The sequence below is a fragment of the Rhipicephalus sanguineus genome, chromosome 9 (assembly GCF_013339695.2).
Source record: "Rhipicephalus sanguineus isolate Rsan-2018 chromosome 9, BIME_Rsan_1.4, whole genome shotgun sequence".
NCBI classification, from domain to species: Eukaryota; Metazoa; Arthropoda; class Arachnida; order Ixodida; family Ixodidae; genus Rhipicephalus; species Rhipicephalus sanguineus.
The window spans coordinates 98472439-98482938 of record NC_051184.2 but is presented as its reverse complement, the minus strand read 5'-3'; the positions used below and the strand labels follow the sequence as shown (position 1 = coordinate 98482938).

The window sequence follows — 10500 nt, the reverse complement described above, 5'->3', positions numbered from 1 at the left end:
GTGACTTTGCACGTGTTAGAAATGACTTCAATGTTTTTTTGTTTCTTGCGTGAAATAGACACACTTCAAATATTCAAGTAAATTATAGCAAATATAGTGGGGCATGCGCTCTGTAATATGTAACAGGTCTCAAGGTATAGGGTTTCACCGCATACAGGATGCTTAGAAGTGTTCGTAAAGAATGGCTTCGCGGTTGCCATGCCTCATGTGCAGGGATGTACTACGTATCAGGCAAAAACCAATCTGCATGAAAAGATGCTAGTCATGATGTTCAGAGCACACGCTTAGTGTTCAAACAGTGGCACACTCTGCAATCTTTTTTATTCTAGATAAACCGGGATTAGGCTATGATTTTGTATGCTGAATGCATTCCCTCCCTCCTTTGTCAAAAAGCACGTGCATACATCGGGGCTCGGTAAGACGCACTTAGTTAGAGACGTCAGTACTGCCTAGTTGCAACAACGGACATGGCCGAAAAAGGAAACGGCGGAAACAGACCTCCTGCATTTCTCAACCACGACATAGCACCGAGCACGAGCCGCACATTTTCTCAGGATGTTCCGTTAGACCTTTCCTGGTGAGTGTATCTGCGTTAGAACTGCTACGTACAAAAATGACCCGCAATTCAGACTACGCGGCACGTTTGTTCTTACATTAACGCTCACATATCGGGAGCCAGTTTGTAACTCTACATTGAACACCGATCTTAGCTCACCGTCGTTGCCTCGTGGCTAAGGTGTATTGCGCTGCTAACCTAGCGGATGTGGATTCGCTTGCCGTCCATCGCAGGATCAGTTTGTTTGATGTGAAGTGCGAAACGGTGCGTATGCGTTGATTATTTGATCGATAACGAATCCGAGGTAGTGAAAATTAACCCAGACACATTTACTGCTGCGTGGCTCAAACAGCGCATCTTGGTTTCACCAAATCCATAAATCTTTGGCAATTTTCGACTTCCTTGCATGGCTTGGCCAGAGCAGTGCAAACAATCATGTGGACACAGCTGCAGCTGATTTTCATAAAGCTTAAATGCTTGGTAATGCAATGAGCGTAAAGTTTAGCCTGGAACGTGTAAGAGGAAAACGAATGTTGTCATCGAAATAAAAAAAATTGGGGTGCTAATAACAGCTGTAGTAGCTAGCACGAAAGTTTCACGCTGCTATGCTCGAGGACGCGGGTTGGATTCCTGGCCAGTGCGGCCGCCGTTGGATGGGGCAAAACGCAAGGAACACCATTGTGCTTAGATTTAGATGCACGTTAAAGAATCTTTTGTGGTCAAAATTATACACGAGTACAGCACTACGGCGTGACTCATATTCCTATCATGTTTTTGGCGTGTGAAACCACATCAATCCTTATTATGCTGGGCGGTGAACTTTCTTTATTTTTTTTCAACTTCAGGAATACAGTGGTCACTGCTGCAAATAAACAAATACTAGGGAGGTTTGTTTATGTAAAGAAGCAATAGATTGAAAGGTCAGTTTTAGCAACACCTAAGTTGTACTAGTCCGAGCCGTTTCTACAGCTACATGTGCCGAAGAAAAAGACCAAGACGTCTTAAAGACAAAGCAAATACTGCGACCGCATGACGTTGTTCGTACTGGCCGCGGGATCGAATACCAGACGCGGCGGCCGTAATTCCTCAAAGGAAAAATGACAGAGGCACGTGGCTAAGATTTAGGGGCCCATTAAAGAACCCCAGGTAGTCGAAATTTTGGAGCGCTCGACTGCGGCGTCTTTCATACTCATGTCGTGGTTTTTCGGACGCTGAACACCAAGAACTATTATTATTAGTTGTTCGGACTTGCAAATAGGCATTTATGTCGCTGTAATTTCGATGGAGTTTGTTTTTGTGTTCTAGCAGGCTTTAATCATTTGCTGACGGAAAAACGAAGTCCCGCTTGCGTACACGCGTGATAAGATTTTCATGCCGTTTTTACAGGTTACAATAAGAAATAACTTTAAAAAACACAGATACACATTCGTAATCGCTTTCTCTAGTAGCCTCGAGGTGACGTCACATCGCACAGATTCCAGCCAGACGTCGTCCCTTAATCAGAAAACTCGGATAACAAGGAAAATGTCTTTGCTGCGGAAAAGGCACGGCTTATACGTCGATGGTCCTGCAAAATCAAGCGTTATAGGGCAGAAAAAAAATGTGAGGTGGCATTCCGCTGTGTAATGATGGATCACCAGCCAATATGTTTAGCATACAACACAGATGTGACACATATTTTTGAACCGTAGCCGATCACTCGCCCTGCAACTAAACGCGAAACGTCCGCACTGACAGTGCTTTTTGAAATAACCGTATGTTCCTTTAAAGTTTTCCATTTGAGCAGCATGCCTGTTTTTGTCCCGACATGCATCGTCTTGTTCGGGTGCCGCGTGCTCTCGGCGTTTCGCGCGCTATCTTAAGTGCTTCGTGCGGCCTGTGTGCTCCCTGTTTCATTTCTACTGAACCAGCTGTAAGTTGTGGGGTTTGGGCAATACCTGTGGCACATACGTTTATGTGGAAGTTATAACTAAAAAATGAAGCCAAAAATCCGCCATCCCACCAGCGGCAAGGTATAACGTTAGCGTGTACCGGAGAAAAAGCAGCGTTTTCCTCACACGCACTACCAGTTTGATATGCGTTATCTTTTGTGACAGAGAGTGCTTTAAGGAAACTTGTGTTACAAGTTTCCTTAAAGAGCTGCAAAGTCTAGGCAAATTTAATTTGGTGATCAAGTCACCAATACTCATTTCGATAGATTACTTTCGTCGGACACAACGAATTCGTATTTTGTTATCTATCTATCTATCTATCTATCTATCTATCTATCTATCTATCTATCTATCTATCTATCTATCTATCTATCTATCTATCTATCTATCTATCTATCTATCTATCTATCTATCTATCTATCTATCTATCTATCTATCTATCTATCTATCTATCTATCTATCTATCTATCTATCTATCTATCTATCTATCTATCTATCTAATCTAGCCGCTTACGAGTTTGTGCTCTTGAGCGCTTTTCCTCGACATTGCATAAACCTTGGAAGACATTACTGCGTCACAAACACAATTAGCGCGTGATCGCTTTAATAAGGTAACATGCCTGTCGCGTATGTCATGGAACCCTTTCCCTCGATCACATGTGGCACATGACGGACGTCACAGCGCATGGAATTCCGGTATGTGCCACAAGTGATGCACAGTCTATATAGTCACATGAACTTGGAGAATAAACCAGAAATCTTGACACGACAACGTTCAGGAACCCGTGGCGCAAAATATGCACTGATAACCATGGCGGCATTGCGGGTGTGCGGAAAATCTCAAATGAACTAAAAGGACAGTTATCACGGCTCGAGCTGGAAACCAGCTCAAATATTGTCTCACATACCCACGCAAGTACTTCAAACTACTTCGGGAAAACCGCGTGTTGGGTCAACGTCAATTTCGGTTCCAGTGTTGGCTATGCGCTCTTTTATAAAATTGAAACTAATTATTATTTATATACGCTTGTTACTCAGCAAGCGGAAGTCAAGGGTTGCGCGGCCCCGTACGAATACACCAAGGACCTCTACTTATGATATGCAGATCATGGCACCATACCGAGCTGTTTCTTTTGATAAAGCTGACCTATGTGCTGTAACGTGAATTCCGAGGTTACATCAGACCATAAGCTACCCTTTAAGCGCCAATGCAGTCAACGTGTTTGGCAGACCCTTAATATGACCACAGGAACATAAAGTACACAAAAACCATATCGTCCACGTCCATTGTGCACCCACATTGATCGACATCGTTACTCTTAGCTGGAAGCAAAACAAAACATGCTGGGTAGGCAGCTGCTCGGTGACTGCTTCCAACGACATCGATCCCCACAATGCGCGGGATCTTCCGGTTTTTTTTTCCAAATCCTCCTTGGCATGACCCGCGGATGACGGACATGCCCTAGCCATAGATAGCTTCACTGCATAACTTCTTAATTCTTTGTTAATCGCCCTCTCGCAGTCGGCCTGGAAAAATTGCCGAAGCACCGAACCAGCCGCAAGGAAACCCGGCCGATGACAAACTCTCGGCCTGCTCATACTGCATGGAGCGATTCACCTGTCCCGCCTACCTTGAGAACCATAAGGACAGCAACATCATGCACGGAAGACATCGGTGCCCAACATGCGGCAAGTTGTTCAAGTATCATATTTTCAAAAGTTATTACATCAGTCACACCGGCGAAAAGTCTTCTGCGTGTGATGTGTGCGGAAGCAAATTTTCCCGCGAAGACAACCTGAACGAGACAACATCATGCATACAGACACAAGGCCGTATTGTTGTCCGCAATGAGGTGCTAAATACAAGCATAGCCAAAACCCCCAGGGACGCGTCAAATAAGCACACTAGGAACGTCACAGCTTTGCAGCGAAATAGTCTCCCTACAAGGGAATCAGACAATTTCTCGCTGTACTTCTGGGCTTGGCTGAATGCATCGAACTAACCACTAACATCCTGAAAAACATAAGTGGGCTAATTCTTATTCCTCAACACTAGAGCTGAAGTACGTCTGGAAAAAATAGTTACCCTTGTTGTCACAAGAAATAAACTAACGCTGTTTGTTCGGTCTCCTTGCAACAATGACTTATTTTTTCATTTTAGTCTTGTTTATATACTGAGCATTATATCCAATTTAGAGAAGTCGTGTCGTCAAGAAACGTTTTTTATCGTTAACAAATATTACGGTAAATTCAAGCACATCTCTTCACTTTCAAGACGAAAGCATTAGATGCCTCATCAAATGCGAAACATGACTGGCGTCCCGCGTCAGCATCCTCCGTCGGCGGTGGACAGACGAGTGATACAAAAAAGTCATCCCGTGATTACTTTATCATATTACATCATTATGACTGCCCAGATCACCACACTTTTTGACGTGACATTACGCCGCGTCACAGGATGACGTCATCACATGATATCGTAGCTTGGGGAAAGGTGGGCCGATCACGCAGGCAGTGGAAAAGCGGGCGAGGTGCCTCCGATTCTAGAGGCAGTGGCAAACCGCGTTAGGTGCAGAAAGCTTTCGCAGGGAGGCGGGGCAGTATAAATGCATAGACTGAGAAGACAAAAATGGCTTTCTTCTTCAAGTCGTCTTGCCTCAGTGCATACGGGACCCTGTGAGTTGTTCATGTGACCGCTTCCTAGATATACGACCAGCAGGTGTTCCTGGGTCGGGGCGAACTCCAGACTTGCTAATCACGTGGCCCAAGGACAAAAGCTCTAGTTTCAAGGTGAGTCTGGAAGTCTTGATACCTTGAACTAGTTTTGCAAGGCGTTCGGAGGTGTTCGCCAAAGCTGGGGGCGAAGACGATGACGTCATCCAAGTAGATAAGACTAGTCTGCCACTTTATTTCTGCCAGCACGGTGGCCACTATGTGCTGGAACGTCGCTGGCGCCGAGCAAAGACAAAACTGCGTTACCTTCAGGTGTTGCAAAGGCCGTCTTCTCGCGATCCCTCTCGTCACCTTCAGTTTGCCAATAGCCCGTATTGAGGTACATCGAAGAGAAGAGCTTTGCGTTACAGAGTCTTTCCAAGGTATCATCTATCTGTGGGAGCGGATATACTACTCTCTTCGTTAAGGTGGCGGTAATCGACACAGAAACGCAGAGTTCCATCCATCTTCTTCACCAAGAGAACTGCTAATGTCCACCAACTCTTCCAATGCTGTATTTTGCCCTACCGCCGCGTTTCGTCGATTTGTCGCTAAATAGCTTCTCGTTCTCGCGTAAGGAGTGGTCGAGCATTTTCTTCCGCTATGATGCGGTGCTTAGCTAGTGGCGTCTGTGGTTGTCAGTCTTGATGCCGACAAGAAACAGTCCTTGTACTGCTGCGGAAGGCATGGGAGCCGTTGCTGTTAGGAAGTGGCAAGACGTGGTATGGCGTCGAAGGATGGTTGAGGCATCGGGGTCGTCGTTGTAGCTTAGTCAGAATCTGAAAAGGCAAACGAACCACTGACGGCCACTATTTCCTCAATGCTTGATATTGTTGCTCCCCAGCTGAGGTGGCTGTGATCTAGGCTGAAATTCGCGAGCATCACGCTTACTTTTGCTTCATGCAACATGGTGACGCCTCTTGCGACGCAAATGTGACGGTCCAGCAGCAAACGCGTATCAGTATCGATTAAACCTTGGATGTCTTCAGATGTTTGGATGCCAACGGGAATTATGATGCTGGAGGAAGGCGGAATGGTGACTTGCACATCGAGCACGTTCGTGGCATAGTGACAAGGGTTAGGTTTCCTCGGCCGCCATCTCAAATGACGCATCACAGCCTACGCCATCTGACGTCCAACCTCTGGATGAGCAGTAGATGTCTGCTGAGACCTCGGTGAGCCTGACGACAACCGTGCCTGCTGGGCCCGCGTATGATACCAAACACTACTTCATTTCTCACGTGTTCGCGGAAACCGCGGGCAGCACCCGAAGCGAGCGAACTGATATCTCATGCATTAGGGACGATACTGCCACCTAGACGCCGACTGCCGCCAACGGACCAGCTCTACCGGTGATGGAGCCGCCCGCCTATGAGTCAACATGCCGCCTCGCGCAGACTTCCTTCTGTGGCATATGTCCAAGGTGACCTAATATCCACATACGCGTCGTCCCATTATGAAGCCAAGCCCGCGCATACCGTGATACACGACTTGCCGCCATGCCTATCGGGTGACAGCGCCAAGGAGCTCGAAACCGGTCAGCCCTCCTCGCACAATCTTTGGCAACGCTGTGCTTATCGCCAGTGTCGCTCAAATTCATGGCCTCCTCTTGAAGCGCGACAGACGGTGCCAGCGTCCGGTCCAGCCATGTGCACGGCGCGCTCGTGCCGCCAGCCTATCCCTGTCCGACGCACTGGCCTGCTACAAGCTGCACTTCCCATAATTCATCGTAGGGCTCAAGCAGGGCCTTCATTCCGGCACGTCGTTCAGAGTCCGTCGCCTTGCGTACCCATTCCGGAACCGGAGTGCCCATTCGTCGCCTTGCGTACCCATTCCGGAGTGGGCGAAGCTCCGGTGGTAATTCTGGTGAACTGTCAGTCCTCCATACATTCCGATGCGCTACCAACCTCTGCATCGGTGGCTTGTTGTTGCCGGCACTGGCGTCTGGGTTCGGCTTCTCGAGCTCTCACCTTAAGCTTCGCCTTTAGGAGTGGAACGCGTTAGCGATAACCTGCCCTATCCTCATCGTGCTCTGTTTCGCTTTTCATTATGTTCAGTCACCCGGTCTCACACACACGCACACACACACTCTACATACCTATAGTAAAGGTAAAGGTTTCCACCCTCTTCAACAGCACTTTTATAACAGTGTATCCACTACGTGTGTGTAAGAGAATGCGCGCACTAACGTGTATGCCCTTTGTAATGGGTGGCATTTTAAACCAGCAGCAATTACGTGTGTGATACTTTTTCGAAGGTGCGATGCACCCATTACGTGTACGTAAGGGAATGCGCGCAGTAATGTGTGTGCCTTTTGAAATGGGTAGCCGGCTTTAAACCAGCAACTCTTTATGCAGTTCACATGGTGTGACGCCCAGTGGCAATATACGCTTGTACCCCGTTTTACTGCGATATTACATCTCGTACTGTGACACCTGTACACATGACGCCTATGTTTGTGAAGCAATAACGTTAATATGTGCTGCTTTATTACCATTTTAAGACAGAGTTATTTTATACTTCTTTCTGTGTAACGCTTGTTGTACGCTTGCAAAGGCTGCCTAGAGTATCCTGTTCGCTATCTACGCAAATTACGCACATTTGTAATAAATACCATAAAAAGAAAAAAAAAGCAATGGAGTGGCTCTGTGGTTGAACACCCGCTCGCCACGCAGGCGGTCTGGGTTTGATTCTCACTCGAACGTAAGATATTTTTATTATTTATTTTATATTTTTTCAATATTTATTTCATACAAGATGATGATACTAGCGTCTGACTACGGCGCAACGGCTTCCAAGCCTCGACCGTAATGAGCTTCGCACCTCAATGAACGCCAACGCCGGTGGCTCGTGTCGCAGGGTGATCAGAACGCTTGGAGGCTGGCTGCACGCCACGACTGACACTCCTCTTCGGCGCAACACACTCATATGACATAACCGCATATTTCCAATAATAAAAGTTATTAATTTAACTTTTCTAAATATTGCAGACCCAAATGATGCATTTAGACATCTTAACACGCCTGCGAGTACACAAGTAATTGTGAAGGCATCGAACAAATATCGCATTTCCCTGATTTTTGAGGATTTTCGAACACATTTCTTGAAACACCCTACATACATCGACAGACGTGTCACTTTTACCAGAAGGCGTTTTTGTAGGGCAGAAAAGAAGGTATCTAAATATTGTGTCCCCAGTTAGGTGCACTTACGGTAACCAAAGATATTCGAGTATCTGCGGCCAAATGTAAAATTGGAAATTAGACGATAACAGTGACGGTCCTGATTTACCAAATTTTGCATTAACGACAATCAATACATAGGCTGTCGGTTCGTTCATGTTTTTTCGCTTTATATTACGCCATGCAGGAGCCACCTCCGAATAAAAATAATGTGGGTTTTAGCGTGGGAAAACCAGCATATCATAACGAGGCACGCTGATCCTGAGGGCTCCGGAAATTTCGACCATCTGGTCTTTTTTAACATGCACTGACATCAAGCAATACACTGGACTTTAGCATTTCTCCACCATCGAACAACGCCTGCGGCAGCCGGGATTGTACCCACGACTCACGCCGAACAGCCAGTTGAACAGAAAGGTCACCACAAAAGCGTGCTGAGAGATAAGAGGAGCTAGCTTAATGCTCAGCAGCGTCCACGAAACGTTTGGCTAGGCAACAAAAAAAATGCTACAACGTCACAAACTAAAACAGGTGCTCCTTTCTGACGTCAAATTGTACTCATGCCTCGCGAACTATTATCACTGATTACCAAATGCTTTCGCTTTCACGCATATATAGAAAGTTCCGTGAGTGGGAGCACCAACTTCCAGCCTCCGGAGTCCAGGAACGTCGACGAAGCAATGCTGAGTGCAAGCTGCGGGAACATGGAGGTCTCTATGGTAACCAACGCGAAGTAAGGGTCATTTTGAAGAACGTTCAATTCATTTAGGGTGCTCACGAAAGATTAACAGAACGCATGATGCCGCGAATCACGCTTGAGGTACCTAGGTACCTAGTGCACCAAAATGACGTTCGATCGCCTGCTTTTCCGAGCGTACTATAGTGTCATTATGTGTAACCTAGTGTGAAATATGCAGGAATGAAAAAAAAACACACCTACTCTGATAACCATTCTGTACCTATCGCAGAATGCCCGTAATCGTAGAAGTTGCTTAAATAAGCATTTAGAGCGAAATGATGATACCGACTAATGACGAACTACAGTACAGTACCGTCCTTGTACACGAGGCACCTGACAGCGCTGATGCGCCCCACGCTCTATATCCCTTTAATTCCATGTTGCGTTATTTTAACCTTATCGCATGCCTTATATTCATTGCAATCGTCTACCAGAGTTACGATATTTTTATTTAGTATACATTTAAGCAATATACAGCTATGAACTTCTAGGCCTCTCTACAGCGATGCCACATCGAACCATCAGACCGTTTATTTACCTTTTATTTACCGTTTATTTACCGAATGTCCGGACACTGGCGGCGCTGACTGACGCTCCCACGTTTAAATACACATATATACCCCATAAAGTGGACGGGGGGATGGCCGCCGCGGTAGCTCAGTTGGTAGAGCATCGGACGCGTTTTTCGAAGGTCGCAGGTTCGATCCCTGCCCGCGGCAAGCTATCTTTTCGTCCACTTTTCTGTCTTGACATTTACATTGCATTTACTACTAATAACGTCCCGTATACTTTCCTTGGCAATATTGTCTGTTAGTGCTCATTAATATTGCGTATATCAAAGAAAAACAAGCCCTTAAAATGTCCACTTCTTTCCTTCAGGTACGTTTAAGACACACGAGGATTTTGTTTTATGTTTTGACCAGCAAGCTGTATTTACCATCTTTCCCATTGAGTTGTACTGTACAAGTAGGCGTTATTCTTAAAATAAAGATGCAGTTTTGTATGCATGTGATGAGAAGGACAGCTATGTTCTTTTCTCAACGTTCAACGTCCCCCGGCCATCGAATGCACCAGGCTTCAACTGTAGCTGAACAAAGCAAATGATGGAAGTAGGCAAGTTCCCGATGCACAGGAGTAAGTTCAAGCGAATCGACATCCCATTGAAGCTATAACCTGTTCTCCAACATTTACATCGAGAAAAACAGGATGCTGTTCTTCCAGAAAGCAATCTATGTGCCGTAATATATACTGCTGTCTGGTTACTCGCAGGGATGCTACTGGCTCCACACATAAGGAGAAACGCGAAGATATCAGCGGCGTGTGCAACGACGTCAACCACGGCATGAAAACATCAGGGGAACGAAGCCACAAGTGCGAAGT

At 46.1% G+C, this 10500-nt stretch overlaps 1 non-coding gene across 1 annotated transcript; it reads left to right on the top strand.

Moving 5' to 3' along the window:
- The first annotated feature begins 9766 nt into the window (after window positions 1-9766).
- On the top strand, window positions 9767-9839 carry Trnat-cgu (transfer RNA threonine (anticodon CGU)). The gene has a single exon. It is a non-coding gene; the product is annotated as a tRNA-Thr (tRNA).
- Window positions 9840-10500: the final 661 nt, after the last annotated feature.